The following is a 19,051-nucleotide window of genomic DNA, read 5'->3' on the forward strand; positions in this document are numbered from 1 at the left end:
CATTTATTCCTCTATCAGATTGATAATATTAATGTGGCCTGGACTTTTCCATCGATTACCAAGCATAATGGGGTGATATCCAGATTCCCACTGAGAAGTGGTTTCTCCTAAACTGTAAGTAATTTCCTCACCGGTTTTCAGTTTAATTCGTTGGCTAAAAGTGTATATTTTAAATTAAATCTACTTACATATTCTGAGAGCTACCATTGTACTACTACTAGCTTTTCTCTCTTGTGTTCCAGTCTCAAATGCAGTCAACCGCAAATATTGGTTCTTTATAGCTTCTCAGTGATGTTTCGCGAAAAGAACATCGTTCTCCCTTCATGGATTCCCAGTTAAGTTCATTAAGCATCCACGCAGTACTCGGGTGATGATCAAAGTTACCAGCTTAAAATCTGACTTTGAATTGCTTCGACGTCTTCCTGTAATCCTATCTAGTGGTGGTCGAAAATACTCGGGCAGTACTCGAGAATAGGTCGCACTAGTGTTCAACAAGCGATCTCCATCTCCTGGAATTCTCCCAGCGAGCCGAAATCGACTATCCGACCTTCCTGTTACAGACTATCTGTGATCGTTCCATCTCTTTCCAGCTTATATCGCTTTGAAATGTTACACACAGAAATTTAATAGATGTGACTGTGTCAGCAGAACGTCACTAATATTTTGTTTGAACCTTATAGATTTATTTTTCCTAATCGTCTCCATGAACTTTAATTTTTCTGTATGTATAGCCAGCTGCCATTCATCACGCTAAATAGAAATTATGTACAAGTCAAATAGCATCCTCCCATAGTCACTCAACGACGATACTTCCCCGGACATTGCAGCATCATCGGAAACACTCACAGATTGCTGCTCATCCTGTCTGTCAGTGTATGTAGTTAATTCCTGTATCCCTAAAATCCTGTCTCTATAAACGCTGCCGTTTGGCATGCTTGCTGTAGAGTGGAATTCAGCCAGTCTACAAGAATGGTACTGAAAGTCAGATGCCAGAATGTTGGCCGTAGTTCTGTTGTAAAAATCAGCGTTCTGTTTATACAAGATGTTATTCTTTTCATTTTGATGGGAGCTATTCATAGCTGAAAATTTACTTTTGAAGAAACATTACTTACAGTATGCAGGATAGTGTGATATTTGCGAATCCTGTGAAAACCAAAGAATTTGTCATTTAGTAATTTAAAGATGGTTCGAACATAGGAATTGAACACATTAAGAGGAAGGAAAGGATTAATATTGTTGGAAGGAGCTTAATTTTGCCAACCTGTGCGTGAGAGAGGATGTAGACAAAGTTACTATAACATTACACAAGTGAAACATCTCTTGTAACAGCTGCTATAAACGATGAGTATAAATAAATTAAGTAATTAATAAATTCTTCTATAGACTGAAACAGTTCACAAGTAAGACTGCACCGTAACACTGAAGTTAGCATACTGCACATTAAGTTTTTTTTTATTTTTATTTAACTTGTGCACCCAAACACGTTTCACCTTAGTTAGAAGGCAACTTCAGTGAGTGTCCTGAAATGTTATACGATTTTTCCGTTCGCACATATAGGTTATCGTTTACACATACAGGCCATAGGCTTAAAACAGATCATTGAATTTTTCATAATAAAATAGAAAAGTGCTCACGGATCAGCGTCTATGCATTATTTGTAAGCCAAACAGCTTACTCTCATGTGGAAAACTGGTTGAAAGCTTCAACATTTCCTTGTGGTCGCTGTTTTCGAAATATAGCACTGTAACTGCCATTTTCTGTGTGTATAGTGTCATTCGTTTCTGTAAGTGTCACCAACTTTCTCAGGTTTTACTTTCATAGTAGCTTCTTTTCAGCTGATGTTTTGTTTATGTGGCCGGCCGCGGTGGTCTCGCGGTTCTAGGCGCGCAGTCCGGAACCGTGCGACTGCTACGGTCGCAGGTTCGAATCCTGCCTCGGGCATGGATGTGTGTGATGTCCTTAGGTTAGTTAGGTTTAAGTAGTTCTAAGTTCTAGGGGACTGATGACCACAGCAGTTGAGTCCCATAGTGGTTCAAATGGCTCTGAGCACTATGGGACTCAACTGCTGTGGTTATCAGTCCCCTAGAACTTAGAACTACTTAAACCTAACTAACCCAAGGACATCACACACATCCATGCCCGAGGCAGGATTCGAAGCTGCGACCGTAGCAGTCCCACGGTTCCGGACTGCGCGCCTAGAACCGCGAGACCACCGCGGCCGGCTGAGTCCCATAGTGCTCAGAGCCATTTGAACCATTTTTTTTTTTTGTTTATGTGGCTATTTTCTTGTAAGGTTATAAGATGTCTTTCATTATTTATTGTAACTATTTTCATGTTTTTTTCTCTTGTAATAAGTTTGTTGTTATTTTCTCGTACTTGTTCTCCAAACGTCGAGCGGCTTGTCCCATATTTCCATGCTCCGATACTTTCTTTGTTCTGCTGGTTTCTCTTAGATGTCTTATGTTCCATACTTGTATTCTGTGAAACACATTTTACTCACGACTAATCACTTAAAAGCCACGCAGCTTATCCTACCTCGGAAAGATTGTGCCCGTGTTTTCAACTCACTCGTCCTCTTCTTTGGTATATGTGTCTTCACTTACAGCGGGTATCTGCTGGAAGCTCTCCACCTTCCTCTGCCCTCCCTCTTTTAATGTCCTCCACTTCAAATGTCGTCCAGAGTTCCAAATATTAACCTTTCTCTTAATCTATTCTCTGCTATCTTTTCTTTGGTGACTCTTCATCACATACAGCACATTCTTTTGCAATACGTGTGTTCCGCCCAACATACTGACTGATAATACAGTGAAGTAAGCAGAAACGAAAGCGGAAACGAAATGAAACTAATTGTTTAGAGGATATATGAATTTCTTTCAGTGATAACAAAATGGAGTCATCAATGCGAACAACTTGGAGAATGAGACCACTTGTCAGTATGACGGTGCACCTTCTCTGGACCGGAAGCGTGCACTGATTCTCTTGGGAAGATTGAGATAAAACTGTTGAATCCCCTCCTGAGGCGAGCTGGTCCACGAGTTTTGCAAGTAGTCCTTGGTATCCTCGGTAGTGGCAATGGGCCGGAGTTGACGTCTGAGCTGGTCCAGCACGTTCTGTGAAGGACAGGTCTTGATGACAACGGGTGTAACTCAACATCATGCAGACAGTACAGAGAACATTGTCATGTTGAAAAGCGGCGCTGCGATACTATCACATGAGAGGTAGCACGTAAGGACACAGGATGTCCATGACATACTGTTGTGCCATAAGTGTTACTAGAAGTCGCGCAGTTCTGTCATATGATGACATTGTTGGAGACCGTGTCTGTTATTTGAAAACAAATGTTGATGGTGTTGAGATAGTAACCAGCCAGAAATCTATTTTAGGTTCCTTATTACAAAGGTACCATTACCGGTTTTGATTCATTACAGTTCATCGTCAGACGGCTTTCATGCTTCCATTAAAGCATGTGGTGCGCTTTTTTTTTATTATGAAAGCATGAAAGCCGTCTGACGTGATTCAAACACGACAACTAATCAATAAAAAAACGTACCACATGTTCTAATGAAAGCATGAAAGCCGTCTGACGATGAATTGTAATGATCCGAAACTGGTAATGATACCTTTTGAATAAAGGAACTTAAAATAAATTTGTAGTTGGTTGCTGTCTCAACACCATCAACTAACAGTCGTTACTTGACACCATACCCTATGGCTAACTTTCACGGCGTAACATCAAGCGCCATCACGTCGGCCTGGAACGTTACTGCAGAGAGGGCTGTGAGACGACGTCAGCCTATAGTATGCTGACTAGGACGTCACCAAGTCAGTAGCGGCTCCTATACAAAGACAATATAAGCGAAGTACCTATTCATTCGTCATTCTTTCGGTTCGCTTCTAACACTAGTCTGTGCACGCACATTTAAAAACTGACCAACTGTCTGACTTTCCATGATTCATTTGTATTTAATACTCCAGATAAAATACTTATTGAATCTACTAGCTGCGGTTCCACTGGACGACGAGCGGTGATATAAGCACTGCAGCAGTGACTTGCGAACTGTATTATTTACTTGCTTGGAAATTGTATATATCGAAGGACTTAGATTATTTGCATATCGCCGTTTGCTTGCGACCCATCTTTGTAAATATGCAAAGTTAACTATTGTCAGTTTAACTAACTATAATAAACTCCAATAATAATATTTGTTTGAACGTTGTTCAGCTATCCGAGAAAACAGCTTCCTTAGGTACCCTATATTAGAAGAGTGGACAGGACACGACACTATCCACACCATGACGCTAGTAGTAACACTGCTGTACCTCCCCAAAGCACAGGAAGAATGGAGCCTCACGGCAGGTTGCTGCCATACTCGCCGACAATGGTCATACAGGTAATGCAGAATAGCTTTTCGTAGTTGTACACAATGAGACACCGTTTACCAGCAGTCCATGTTTTCCGGTCGCAGCACTACTCCAAAAGCAGCCTTTTACATTGTGGTGTTGGAAATGCCATGTGGCTAGGGCCTCCATTCGGGTAGACCGTTCACCTGGTGCAAGTCTTTCGAGTTGACGCAACTTCGGCGACTTGCGTGTCGATGGGGATGAAATGATGATGATAAGGACAACACAACACCCAGTCCCTGAGCGTAGAAAATCTCCGACCCAGACGGGAATCGAACCCGGGCCGTTAGGTATGACGTTCCGTCGCTCTGACCACTCAGCTACCAGGGGCGGACATTGTGGTGTTAACGGTTGCCCACGCATGCGATGGTGATTCCCTATTCAAGCTGTTGCTAATCTCCTATCAATGGTGCGGGATGACACACAGCGTTGAAGCGAGTCTATTACGTGCTCTCTGACAGCAGGCGAGGTCGTGAAGGGGTTACGATGTAGTTGATGCACTGTACAGTGCTCCTGCCTTGTGGCGGTCAGATGTGGTGGACCAAAACCTTGACTACGGGTATGCTCGCTCTCACATTCCCGTGCAGGACAGCACTAGGGTATTGTCACATATGTCCCACGTATGTGTATGCTGCACAGCTCGACCTCCCTGCCAAATGGAGACCCACAACGAGGCCGTTTCAAATTCTGTTAAGTGCTGCTAATTCGGCATTTCCGTGTCTTACACAGTGATCACTCAACGCTGTCCATGCTCGTAAAGTAGCCTACCAGGCCTGTTAACAACGCTAAACACGAGCAACACTAATGCACTCAGGTTGCCTTTCTGTCTCTCACATAGTATTGCCGCTCTATTCATTTACATATCCGCTGGTGGTGTGGACGTCTACGAAGTTACACTGACAACCGACCATGTCCTGTCAGTGCTTCGTTTTAATGTTAAGGAATGTATTTTTCACATGTTTATCATTTCCATTAGTTTTGTTTCCTCTGGTAGTCTTACAAGTACTTATTCATTCGTCATTCTTTCAGTTCGCTTCTAACACTAGTCTGTGAACGCACATTTAAAAACTGACCAACTGTCTGACTTTCCATGATTCATTTGTATTTAATACTCCAGATCAAATACTTATTGAATCTACTGCTTAATTTATCAGAATTGTTTTTGTCGTAAAAAACCCTTTCAAGTTTACAAAAGGTCTCTCACCCCTGGATACTAAATTTCTCTTTTTTTCTGAACTTATTTTGAATTTTCAGTCACTAAAATGCGTAAGTGCCAACGGTCTTGCCGCAGTGGTAACACCGGTTCCCGTCAGATCACCGAAGTTAAGCGCTGTCGGGCTGGGTTAGAACTTGGATGGGTGACCATCCGGTCCGCCGAGCGCTGTTGGCAAGCGGGATGCACTCAGCCCTTGTGAGGCAAACTGAGGTGCTACTTGATTGAGAAGTAGCGGCTCCTGTTGGAAAACTGACATACGGCCGGGAGAGCGGTGTACTGACCACATGCCCCTCCATATGCGCATCCAATGACGCCTGTGGGCCGAGGGTGCACGGCGGCCAGTCGGTACCTTTGGGCCTTCATGGCCTGTGCGGGAGCAGTTTAGAGTTTAGTTTAAAATGCATAAGTATCTAAAAGATTTTATTTTTAAAAATTTTTTACCTTGGAGTAACATGACAGAACTTTCATATTGCTGATTCTCACGTCTTTGGCCATCCCTTCGTTTATCCTCGTGCCATAATGTTTTTCACTTTATCAGACCCATCATAAGCTGTACTTTACCCTCTGATTCCGACTACATCACTCGTTCGTATAAATACTTGTCTTTCTTCTTTCTCTTCATACGATTATTCCTTTTGCATTTTTTACTACTTTCTTTGCTAGCCTCTGAGCATATAAATTGAATGTGTTGGTGACAAACAACATAGTTGTTTGAAACCTCTACTATACCTACCAAATCTGTTCCCCCATCGCCGTTCTTAAATACCATCTTTGTCTTGTGTGTAGTTCCTTAATCTGCCTTCTGACTTCAGGTCTGTAACTACATCTACCAACGTCTTCAAGAGGCTACTCCAGCTAACGCCGTCAAGCAGCTATTCGCATGACTGAAAGTTGGGTCCCAGTTGTTGATAAGAATCGAAGAGCGTAAGTGTATTGTTCCTAACAAAGAAAATCTTTGATCGTATAAGTCGAGGGATTCACCACTGCGCACAACGATACCCCCTCACAGTGAGAATAAGAAGCTTTGCTGTGTACCAGTTTCCATTTATTTTTAGTGGGTCACATAACTGTGGAAAAGTTTTCGGGCAACGAAAAGGATCTGGTATTCTAAGTCAACACTGAGATTAATAGATTGAAAAGCCCAGTTTAACCCGCAGGACAGGACAGGTAGTTTAAATTGTGGAAAAGGGGCCAAAATAAGGGGCTGTCAGTTACACTCGAACATACAACTTTATTATTTGATAAAACATTACAAGAGGCCATAAACAGTTTGTTTTAAACACACATCTTTAATCTTTGGGACTTAATTACAATTTAATTTAAAAACGGCTGAAGACCAATAACTTAAAACGCAAGCATAATCAGAAATTTAAAAGGCAACCTTTATCTTACAACAGCTCTTCATTTAGGCTGAAGGCCCAAATAATTTGAGCCGGCAGGGGTGGCCGAGTGGTTAGTTAGGTTTAAGTAGTTCAAAGTTCTAGGGGACTGATGACCTCAGCATTTAGGTCCCATAATGCTCAGAGACATTTGAACCAAAGAATCTAAGATTTTCACAGCAAAAAAATTGAATTCAAAATCGGCTGAAAGCCCGTCACTTAAGGCTAAACAACGTTAATTTAAAAAGAAAACAAAGGCCTCAGGTAAAATAGTTCTTGATTTGGCAAAACTAAAAGAAATGGTTCAAATGGGTCTGAGCACTATGGAACTTAACTTTTGAGGTCATCAGTCCCCTAGAACGTAGAACTGCTTAAACCTAACATAAAGACATCACACACATCCATGCCCGAGGCAGGATTCGAACCTGCGACCGTAGTGGTCTCGCGGTTCCAGAATGTAGCGCCTAGAACCGCTCGGCCGCCTGCGAAGTATAAGTTAACAATACAACAAAATGCCTTCAATTACAAGTAAATTAAGCAATACAAACTGGGTGGCAAAGTAAACAAGTAGTGAACTGCTCAGAATATGAATTGTAATACCGCAGTTATGACACATTTCCGTAAAATCAGCAAACAATGTGCCCCTCAGTACCAAACACCAGTAGGAAGATGAGTGACCCTCACGGCCGGCAGTGACTGCATGACCACCAAACATAGATTCCCCTCCATTACCAATACTAAATGCGTTTTGTATGGAGAGGACGATTCAGTGGTGTTGCCAATGTGACAGACGCGAATATCGCTTATTTCATGAAAAAAAGGGGAACAGTGCACAAACTTCCAGCTCCTGGCACACAAAACGCACTTTAACAGATAAGAGGTTGGTAGTGGGATGGAGCTGTGCCCCATCGATTGGTCGACTTCTCTGCGCCAAAGGCTGTGATGAGGTGACTCATCCTGATCGGGTACAACAAACTACGGGGTAAAAGCAACGAACCTTCCGATGCTGGTCGCACGATGGGTCGATGTCTCGTTCTTTGATGTCCGAATGGAAAGGGAAAAATGTCGTGCTCAGTTATTTACTGTGTGTGGTAGTGGCGCAGGACTAGTAGAGGCACCGGCTCTAACGATAAAAACACGAAGTAGGTCGCAGCCTCACTTCTACAAAAAGTACCCAGCTCTCAGGTGACCCTCATTCTTCGTTATGAGATTCACTGACCACCTCCCGCCGTAGTAGAGGACACAGAGGCCACACCGGCATAACACCTTCCTTTGAGAAAATTGCATAGTTCTTCTCCTAGTACATGTGCTCAGTACACTCTAAATAAAATTAAATGGCGGCAAAAATGAATCAGTGTTACGTAACGACATGTGACAATAATGCCTCACTATAAAACAAATCCCGTACGCAGGATTTCATTACTGTGTATGAAAGTAGGTGCAGTTGCTCAGATCATATAGCGAAACGCAAGAACGACACAGCCCCACGTGTCTGCAGTTGTTGCTGTGACAGTAACTTCAGCTAAATATATCACGTCGTACTCTTCTGTTATTCGCAAGCAAACGTAATACAGCTATCAGCTGACCAAAATGGCTACATTAATTCTTTTACGTTCATTTGGAAAGTGCGGGCGCACGCACGGTGCAAACCTGCAGCTGCCAGTGGGACCGGCACCCTCCAACAGGGCGGATAAAGGGGGTAAAAAGCTCAGCCCAGCACAGCCCAGCCAAGAGGACAGGGGCCGCCGCCGCCGCCGCCGCCGCCAGATGCCTCGAGCCTGATGCACGTGCGCTACCGGTCCTCCCCACGTGTCGTCCCGCCTGCACCGATCCATTCAACACGTCGGGTAACATCTGCCACCTTCCGGGCTACGACCTGTTTTATTCCGACCGCACCTACAGGAAGCACTAAAAATGGGCAACCTATTACTCCTTGTCATAAATGTCCTATAAAGAAAAGTGTGGTTCCCTGTGAAAGCAAACCCACAGCTGTGGCCTCGACGTAATATCGCCAGGCACAACTGATTCATGGTTCGCACTGCTTAGCCCAATTAATATCACTGTGCTGAGTAAACACACCACTTAACGCTTATGCTTATCCCAGGCGGTGTACTATTCAAGCACGGTATTATGGCACATGGCGTCCCACGCCGTAGTCGGATCAAACTGGTGACGTTACAGTAAACAACTGCAGTGGTGACTAAAGAAAAGGCTTCACACTGCCAGTGTGTTCAGGACCAGTTGTGCATATGCCATCAGGTGGTTCAGCATATCCTCGTGTAATATCACAATAAAAAATTACAAGAAGCCGATCGAAGCATTCTCACTCCCAGGTGCAATAATATTGTGGTCGGCTCATACTTTTTCTTCTCATACTTTTCTGTGTACGAGTTTGTGCACTGTTTTCGCGGAACGACAGTGTGGGTTAGTAGAGCGAGGCGCGTTGTAGGAAGGGGTCCGTCAAGAGACTTCATGGAGTAACGTCAATGTATATCAGGGGTGTAGGACGAGTTGCGACTATTTTAATAATGATTCAATCTCCATTGAACCATTTTATACAATAACTTCAAGCGCATCAAAATTCTCGCTACTACAGGTTATTAAAAATAAGTCGAACTTCAATGGCATTAACCATAGGGGTCTGCAAAAATTTTTCCGGAAAGTATTGGCGGAGGGAGGGGTGGACAGAAAGACTGTAAAATGGTCATTTCTTTACATAATCAATATGGTCAGTTTCGAAACGTACCAGATGACACAAAAAACGTATTATTTCCCGGAGATTTCATGTTTCTCCACTAAGTATTTGCTATAGGGAGATTTTGTTACTAATAAAAAAAACCTGTACTACAGATTCAAGGATTGTGAAGGGGGTGATCAAGTGCCCCTCTTGCCCCCTTCCTCCAATCCTCTTTTTTTTTTTTTCCTTTATTGAATTTCAATTCCCCATCGGGGCAGGCTGGCAGCAGCATAGGCGCTGCTCTTCAGCCGAAAGACATAGAACAAAACAATAGAAGACATTTAAAAACAGCAAAGGAGAGAATAAGGTGAACATAGATATAAAAAAGGGGGACATCATGGAAGGCAATAGACAAAAAACGGGGTGACTGTAAAATGGAGATAAAAAACTGTTTAAAAGTAGCACACACAAAAAGCCACACACTGCGACGGTTAAAAGAACACAAGGCACAGTATGACTGGAGCATAAAGGTAGCGACGGATGGCACAGCACATAACGTAACACTGACGGCGAACCTCAAGGCAGGACACAATTAAAATCACACCTCTTGACACACACGAGAAACAGCACTAAACAACACTGATGTGGCACACTGATGAAGAGCAATACAGAGGATCTGCCAGGCGCTAGGAGATGAGGGAGACCTGAAGAAGGGAGGGAGGGGAAGAGCTGGGGGAGGTGAGCGGGGGGCGCGCGGAAGAGGGCCAGGTAGGGAGGGATGTGGGAAGGAGAGAGGCAAGTATGGGATGCAGGGTCTCAAGGGATGGAGGACGGAGGAAAATCCGCTCTGGGAGAAGGAGGAAAGAGGAAAAGGGGGCCCTGGGGAGGGGGGGGGGAACAAGGCCAAGTTATAGTTGGAAGGAAGGGTAGATGTCACGCCGAAGTTCGTCATCCGGGAGGGGGTCCAATCCTCCCATCCTTCTACACATATATAACTCTAACTGAAATTCCTCAGCGAGAAGTACACCATTATAACGGTTATACTGATACTGTTGAAAATGCTTCACTCTTTAAACTGGCATGGCAGGTGTATCCTCCCATGGCTCGCTCCTTCTCGATGAGTTCCACGGATGTATCCTTCCTCAGTACTTTGTGGCTTGCAGCTAATTGTAGTCACAAGTTCCACGCTCACAGCTGTTACGCTATTAGTCAATAGTTCCTCCATTAGATGGCACCTCTCGTGAGCCAAGGTAATACAGTCTCGGTCAGATACAACACTTTTCAATGTTCGTACCTGTATAGATACGAACTAGGGCATATATATATATAATGATGGTCGAAGTAGAGAGGATATAAAATATCGACTGGTAATGGCAAAGAAAGCGTTTCTGAGGAAGAGAAATTTGTCAACGTCAAGTATAGATTTAAGGAAGTCGTTTCTGAAAGTATTTGTATGGAGTGTAGCCATGTACGGAAGTGAAACATGGGCGATAAATAGTTTGGACAAGAAGAGAATAGAAGCTTTAGAAATGTGGTGCTACAGAAGAATGCTGAAGAGAAGGGCAGATCACGTAACTAATGAGGAGGTATTGAATAGGATTGGGGAGAAGAGAAGTTTGTGGCACAACTTGACTAGAAGAAGGAATCGGTTGGTAGGACATGTTCTTAGGCATCAAGGGATCACCAATTTAGTATTGGAGGGCAGCGTGGAGGGTAAAAATCGTAGAGGGAGACCAAGAGATGAATACACTAAGCAGATTCAGAAGGATGTAGGTTGCAGTAGGTACTGGGAGATGAAGATGCTTGCACAGGATAGAGCAGCATCGAGAGCTGCATCAAACCAGTCTCAGGGCTGAAGACCACAACAATATATAAATATATATATATATATATATATATATATATATATATATATATATGTGTGTGTGTGTGTGTGTGTGTGTGTGTGTGTGTGCGTGAGTGTGCGTGTATTTTTGTGTGAAATGATATTTGTTTTCAGTTTTCATTTTTTTAAATTTATTTTAATTGTGTGTGTGTCTGTTTGTGTGTGTGTGCTATAAATAGCAGCTTTGGAAGCCTGCAACGATCAGTTCGGACGTACTCATGCTTGTACCTGCTAGGAACAGCAAGACGCTCCCGACCAGCACGCAAAGTGGAGCGTCGTAGGCCGAGAGCGGGAGCGATCGCGGGAGAGCGGCGCGGCGCGACCGCCGGCGTAGTGTCCCGGCCTTGGCCGCTGGGCGCCGCGGAATTGAGTTCTGGGGGCGGCAGCGGCTGCGGCTGCGCCGGACTGCCGCGGGGCCCGGCAGGCGACGGCTGCTGCCAGTCCGAGAGCGCAGAGCCAATCTCCAGACCGTAGCCTCGCAGCTCCTCCACCGAATGGCGGAAAAAATTATTTTCTTGTTCCTTCTTCAAGAACCGGGCGTTACTTTAAACGGGTGCGCGTATTTGTCTCATCTATACTTTGACTAACTATCGTGGTTGTAGTGGTCGTTAAATGACACCCTAGGTAAACAGATGCTATAACATGCTTTATCAATTATTCTTTCACTACACGTGCAGGATCATAACGGATTATGACTAGATTATGAACCATTTAAGCTCGATGATTTTGATAGATCTGAACAGACAAAGTAAACGCAAAGAAACGCTAAAATCCGGGATGATCATGTACTGACGAACTTAATTTCGTTACTTCGGCTTGCATTAATAGTGAGGCAAGTATTTAACATGTTTGCTCTAAGAGGGTTGTTCAAGACATAGCGGACCTTTTCTTTATTGTTGAACCCATAAATGGTATTTAGATGCTCCCGCTGTCTATGTTGTTTGTAGGAATATACGCAGTGCAGATGCCTGATGCCTGATGTTTGTCACGTCTGCTGAAACAATCAGTCGCTGGCTAGCCGGTGACAAGTGAAGTGTAAGAGTTAGTCAGCGTGTGTTGTGGGCAAAATGAGAGAACAAGTGGAACAACGTTATTGCATCAGATGTTGGTTTAACTTCGGCGATTCTCAAGCTGAAACAATCCCCAACATTTGATAAGTGTCTGGGGACGAAATAATGGGAACCACAAAGATAAAGTAGTAGTTCAACCCCTTCAAAGATGGCCGTTCATCAGAGAAGAGTGAAACACGTTCTGGTAGGCCCTTAAAATCTGCAGATGAGGTCGTTATTGTCACGTAAGGACTCTGATGCAAGATAGACGAATCACGGCCACAGAACTTGCAGACGGGTATAACATTAGTATTGGATCCATTCATTCCATTGTAACGGAACATTTCGACCTCATGAGGATCCTAGCAAAATCTATGCAGAAGTTGCCAACAACTGGGCGCAAGCAACATCGTTCGGAGATCGCACAGGACAAGCTGGATACTGTGAACATTAGTCCGAAATTCCTTAATAACTGTAATCACTGTTGATGAGTCCTGAGTTCATGGGTACGACCCAGAAACAAGACTCCATTCATCACAGTGGATGTCTCCACCATCCCTGAGACCCAAAAGAGCGAGAATAGGACCCCAACAATGTGAAAAACATGCTGACCGTCTTTTATTACTCCGATGGTCTGGTCCAGCACGGGTACGCAGCAGAGGGTACTAATGTTAATAAGGAGAGCCCACAAGACGTTCTGCGTGTCCTTCATGAAGCAGTGAGACGCAAACGTCCTGACTTTGGGTCAGCGGGCATTTGGCACGTTAACCACGATAACGCACTCATTTATCGTTCTTAGTTACTTCAGAGATTTTTCTTCTTTGTTCAAACACAACACGGCTGTGGTTTGTTGGAGTTTTTATTTCCTTGACCCAGCGGCCCTGCTTCCTTGACTTCTGGCTTTCCATAAACTGAAAACCTCTCTGGAAAGAACTAGATTCCAAAACAGGGGAAGGCATGCAGAGTTCAACGGAGCTGCTGCGCCGTACCAACAGTGGCTTATCGGTGACGATTATAGTAGCGGCTGCAGCGTGGGAGAGATGTGTTGAAGCCGAAAGGGGCTTTGAAGATGACTAATGTCAAACTATTGTATATGAATGAAGATTGATTTTTAAAAATAAAAATATAATATTTTTTCAGCAGCTCTCATAAAAGGAAAGGGATTCGGAGTTACCTAATTATCTTGATTGACAAACAATTTAGCATTCAACAGTCTAATTCATGTTTTTATTGACAGTGGTTAACATCAAACATTATTATTATTATTATTATTATTATTATTATTATTATGAGCTGTATGGCAGTGTTACAACACTTTAGAAATACAAATAAAATATATTCATAATTATATATTGCTGGATATATTATTATGCAATTTATCACGTCTGCTATATAGTGTCCAAGAAGTTTGAAGGGTTTGCAGAGTACGAATTACGAGGGCACTCTTCAACAATGTGTGTGTCTTGGAGAGCCATAGGTCCCCTCCGCAGTGGTAGTCTTTCACCTAATGTAGAGTAAAAAAGAAAAAGCAATCCGTCCTCAGGTCACAAGTGACCCATTGCGACTGTCTGACCGCCGTGTCATCCTCAGATGAGGAAGCGGATAGGAGCGGCGTGTGGTCAGCACACCGCTCTCCCGGTCGTTATGATGGTTTTCTTTGACCGAAGCCGCTACTATTCGATCGAGTAACTCCTTAATTGGCATGACGAGGCTGAGTGCACCACGTAATGCACAGTAAGTCGCCGCAACTCCCACTGTTGATCCGTACCCTGTTGAGCGCTCTCCATGTCTCGGACAGATCTAGTTCCTGTTGGTAGTTGTTGGCTTGGAGAAATCTACGGAACTGTAGTGGAGTGTTATGATATTACTCTTGCGTCCAAGGGTCGTGGAGATTGACGTTATGATCGACCGCATTTCTAGCTGTTCTGAGTGTGCAATGTCTGGAGAAAAGTCAGTTGCTTCGGATAACAGACATGTCCTCATGAGTTTGCATCTGCTGGTTGTTGAAGATTTCACTACAGTTCCTAAGAAGGTTGTTCTTTCTTTTAAGGTTAAACGTAGAATGCGGTTCACGGCAGGTAGGCCGGTGCGGGAGTCGAATTGTTTGTGCCAGTAACATCCCGAGTTGTCTGATTTGGTTTTGCTTATACCAGTTTCGTGTGCCTACTGCTTATCCAGACAGGGCTGCATATTCTGCCGCTGAGTAAACAAGGCCAAGGATAGATGATCGTAATTTCGAAGCAGCAGCACCCCATGTTATGCCACATTACTTTTGCTGAATATTATTTCTTGATTGCAATTTAGTTGCAGACTTCGTTAGTTGCTGTTAAATTTACAGTGTTATGTCAAGTATGACTCAAAGTTAACGTGGATATTTGTTACGGGCAATTGAGTTACCAGCGGTATACAGGGTGAGTCACCTAACGTTACCGCTGGATATATTTCGTAAACCACATCAAATACTGACGAATCGATTCCACAGACCGAACGTGAGGAGATGGGCTAGTGTAATTGGTTAATACAAACCATTAAAAAAAATGCACGGAAGTATGTTTTTTAACACAAACCTACGTTTTTTTAAATGGAACCCCATTAGTTTTGTTAGCACATCTGAACATATAAACATCGATCGTGTGTATCGGAGAGCACCGAATTACGTAGGTAACCAAAGGGAACGGTGATGGACCTTAGGTACAGAAGAGACTGGAACAGCACATTACGTTCACATGCTAACACCTATTTATTGGTCTTTTTCACTGACGCACATGTACATTACCATGAGGGGTGAGGTAAACGTACACTCGTGGTTTCCGTTTTCAGTTACGAAGTTGAATAGAGTGTGTCCCACTGGAAACGCGTCGACGTATGTGGTATCAGCATGATGGTGCACCTGCACATTCCGCAATTAACACTACGCTGACCCTTGACAGGATGTTCGACGGGCGTTTCATAGCACGTGGAGGACGCATAAATTGGCCAGCCCGTTCTCCTGATCTTACACCTCTGGAATTCTTTCTGTGGGGTACGTTAAAGGAGAATGTGTACCGTGATGTGCCTACAACCCCAGAGGATATGAAACAACGTATTTTGGCAGCCTGCGGCGACATTACACCAGATGTACTGCGGCGTGTACGACATTCATTACGCCAGAGATTGCAATTGTGTGCAGCAAATGATGGCCACCACATTGAACATCTATTGGCCTGACACACTCTATTCCACTCCGTAATTGAAAACGGAAACAACGAGTGTACGTTTACCTCACCCCTCATGGTAATGTACATGTGCGTCAGTGAAAAAGACCAATAAAAAGGTGTTAGCATGTGGACGTAATGTGCTGTTCGAGTCTCTTCTGTACCTAAGGTCCATCACCGTTCCCTTTGGATCCCTACGTAATTCGGTGCTCTCCGATACACACGATCGAACAGCGGAGGAGTGGTACTCAAGCGTCAACTTTAGGTTACAATATCTCCGGATGTAATTAACATTTTACAATGCAACAAACGGCACTGATTACGTATTTGTTTATATGTTCAGATGTGCTAACAAAACTAATGGGGTTCCATTTAAAAAAACGTAGGTTTGTGTTAAAAAATATAGCATCCGTGCATTTTTCCTTTATGGTTTGTATTAACCAATTACACTAGCCCCTCTCCTCAAGTTCGGTCTGTGGAATCGATTCGTCAGTATTTGATGTGGTTTAAGAAATATATCCAGCGGTAATGTTAGGTGACTCACCCTGTATATGTGCGTTCACGGTTGCTTAAGATATTACTCAGATGAAAGGAAGTGGATTCAGTTTCGTCAGGGTTCGGTTGAAGCCCAGTTTACGAATGTACTGTCCCATTGTAGTTAGGTCTTCTGTTTACATATCTTCAAAGACCTCGATTTGTTTGTATTGCCTTGTTATCATAATGGAACACTGTCTGTACTTCTTACTGATCAATTGCATAGACTATAGCCCCATACTTCCACACTAGATGGAGGATTGAAGTCAATTTGTATAACGATGAGCATTGCAAGGCATCTTTAGGCGCAAGGATTATGATCTACTTGAAGATGGGTGTATCGTCACACATTAGCGTCTGCCTATCAGGTCAACACTGAAATGCAAGAAAGGAACACTGTGACTTGCATTGTTAATAAAAATTCGAGAACGATTCGTTTAATACCGAATGGTGGAATTCATTAGATTGACGGGTCCGAAATTTCTCCATCTGAAGTAGCCGGTGATGTGTCGGCAGCTGGGCCAACACCTTGTAGATAGAGGAGGCTTAAAGGGCACGCGAGACTAACGCAGACGGGCGTGAAGTACTGGAACAGGATACGTAATTAATGCTATGAAGAAAAGAACGGAGCTTCTCATATACTTATCTTTAATGTCTTCTTGTACATCTCTATGGTGAACACAAGTGAGACTCTAATTACAATCACTGTAAGGCTAATGGCGCCTTGCTAGTTCGTAGCCATTAACTTAGCTGACGGCTATTCTGTCTCTCGGCTAATGAGAGAGAAAGGCTTCGTACGTCTAGTCGCTAGCACTGTCGTCCGTACAACTGGGCTGAGTTCGAGTCAGTCTCTCGAGACCTGCCTTGTGGTGGCGCTAGGTTTGCGATCACACAGTGGCGACACGCGGGTCCGACATGTACTACAGGACCGCGGCCGATTTAAGCTACCACCTAGGACGTGTGGTGTCTGGCTGTGACACCACAGCCGGTAACTACACTACTGGCCATTAAAATTGCTACACCACAAAGATGACGTGCTACAGACGTGAAATTTAACCGACAGGAAGAAGATGCTGTGTTATGCAAATGATTAGCATTTCAGAACATTCACACATGGTTGGCGCTGGGGGCGACACCTACAACGTGCTGACATGAGGAAAGTTTCCAACCGATTTCTCATACACAAATAGCAGTTGACCGGCGTTGCCTGGTGCAACGTTGTTGTGATGCCTCGTGCAAGGAGGAGAAATGCGTTCCATCACGTTTCCAACGTTGATAAAGATCGGGTTATAGCCTATCGCGATTGCGGTTTATCGTTTCGCAACATTGCTGCTCGCGCTGGTCGTGATCCAATGATTTTAGCAGAATATGGAATCGGTGGGTTCAGGAGGGTAGTACCTAACGCCGTGCTGGATCCCAACGGCCTGGTATCACTAGCAGTCGAGATGACAGGCATCTTATTCGCATGGCTGTAACGGATCGTGCAGCCACGTCTCGATCCATGAGTCAACAGATGGGGACGTTTCCAAGACAACAACCATCTGCACGAACAGTTCGACGGTGTTTGCAGCAGCATGGACTATCAACTCGGAGACCATGGCTGCGATTACCCTTGACGCTGCATCACAGACAGGAGCGCCTGCGATGGTGTACTCAACGACGAACCTGGGTGCACGAACGTCAAAACGTCATTTTTTCGGATGAATCCAGGTTCTGTTTACAGCATCATGATGGTCGCATCCGTGTTTGGCACCACTGCGGTGAACGCACGTTGGAAGCATGTATCCGTCATCACCATACTGGCGTATCACCCGGCGTGATGGTATGGGGTGCCATTGGTTACACGTTTCCGTCACATCTTGTTCGCTTTGAGGCACTTTGAACAGCGGACGTTACATTTCAGATGTGTTACGATCCGTGGCTCTATCCTTCATTCGATCCGTGCGAAACGCTACAATTCAGCCGGTTAATGCACGACTGCATGTTATAGGTCCTGTACGGACCTTTCTGGATACAGAAAATGTTAGACTGCTGCCCTGGCCAGCACATTCTCCAGATCCCTCACCAATTGAAAACGTCTGGTCAATGGTGGCCGAGCAACTGGCTCGTCACAATACGGCAGTCACTACTCTTGATGAACTGTGTTATCGTGTTGAAGCTGCATGGGCCTCCCTCTACCTGTACACGCCATCCAAGCTCTGTTTGATTCAGGCGTATCAAGGCCGTTATTACGGCCAGAGTTAGTTGTTGTGGGTACTGATTTCTCAGGATCTATGAAGCCAAATTGCGTGAAAATGTAATTGCATGTGAGTTATAGTGTAATATATTTGTCCAATGAATACCCGTTTATCATCTGCATTTCTTCTTGGTGTAGCAATTATAATGGCCAGTAGAGTAAATAACAATGATGGTTGACGACGTGACGTTCCGTACCGTAGTGATATCTCAGGAACTCACTCAACGTTGGACAGGAATAAAACTGAATTAATGTTCCGCAAGTTTAGCAGAATTTAATGGCCTTATAAAGAAAATATCTGTACAATCTAATCATGGCGAGCACTGAACGTCTTCTCAAACGGTTACAAGTCCCTACGACATAATGAATGCATGACTCTAAGGCTCAGTCGAAATAACAAAATTTCACACGCATACAGTCACTCCCTGTGCCTGAAGGTGCTGATACCAAGAGACTGAAACATCATGAAACACACAAGAC

At 44.0% G+C, this 19,051-nt stretch overlaps 1 protein-coding gene and 1 pseudogene across 1 annotated transcript in view; both read left to right on the forward strand.

Moving 5' to 3' along the window:
• Positions 1 to 19,051, forward strand: part of LOC126235137 (leucine-rich repeat-containing protein 15-like) — a 273,873-nt gene that overhangs the window by 83,058 nt on the left and 171,764 nt on the right. The gene's annotated exons all lie outside the window — the stretch shown is intronic.
• Positions 5,674 to 5,791, forward strand: LOC126238326 (5S ribosomal RNA; annotated as a pseudogene).

The sequence above is a fragment of the Schistocerca nitens genome, chromosome 2 (assembly GCF_023898315.1).
Source record: "Schistocerca nitens isolate TAMUIC-IGC-003100 chromosome 2, iqSchNite1.1, whole genome shotgun sequence".
Lineage (NCBI taxonomy): Eukaryota > Metazoa > Arthropoda > Insecta > Orthoptera > Acrididae > Schistocerca > Schistocerca nitens.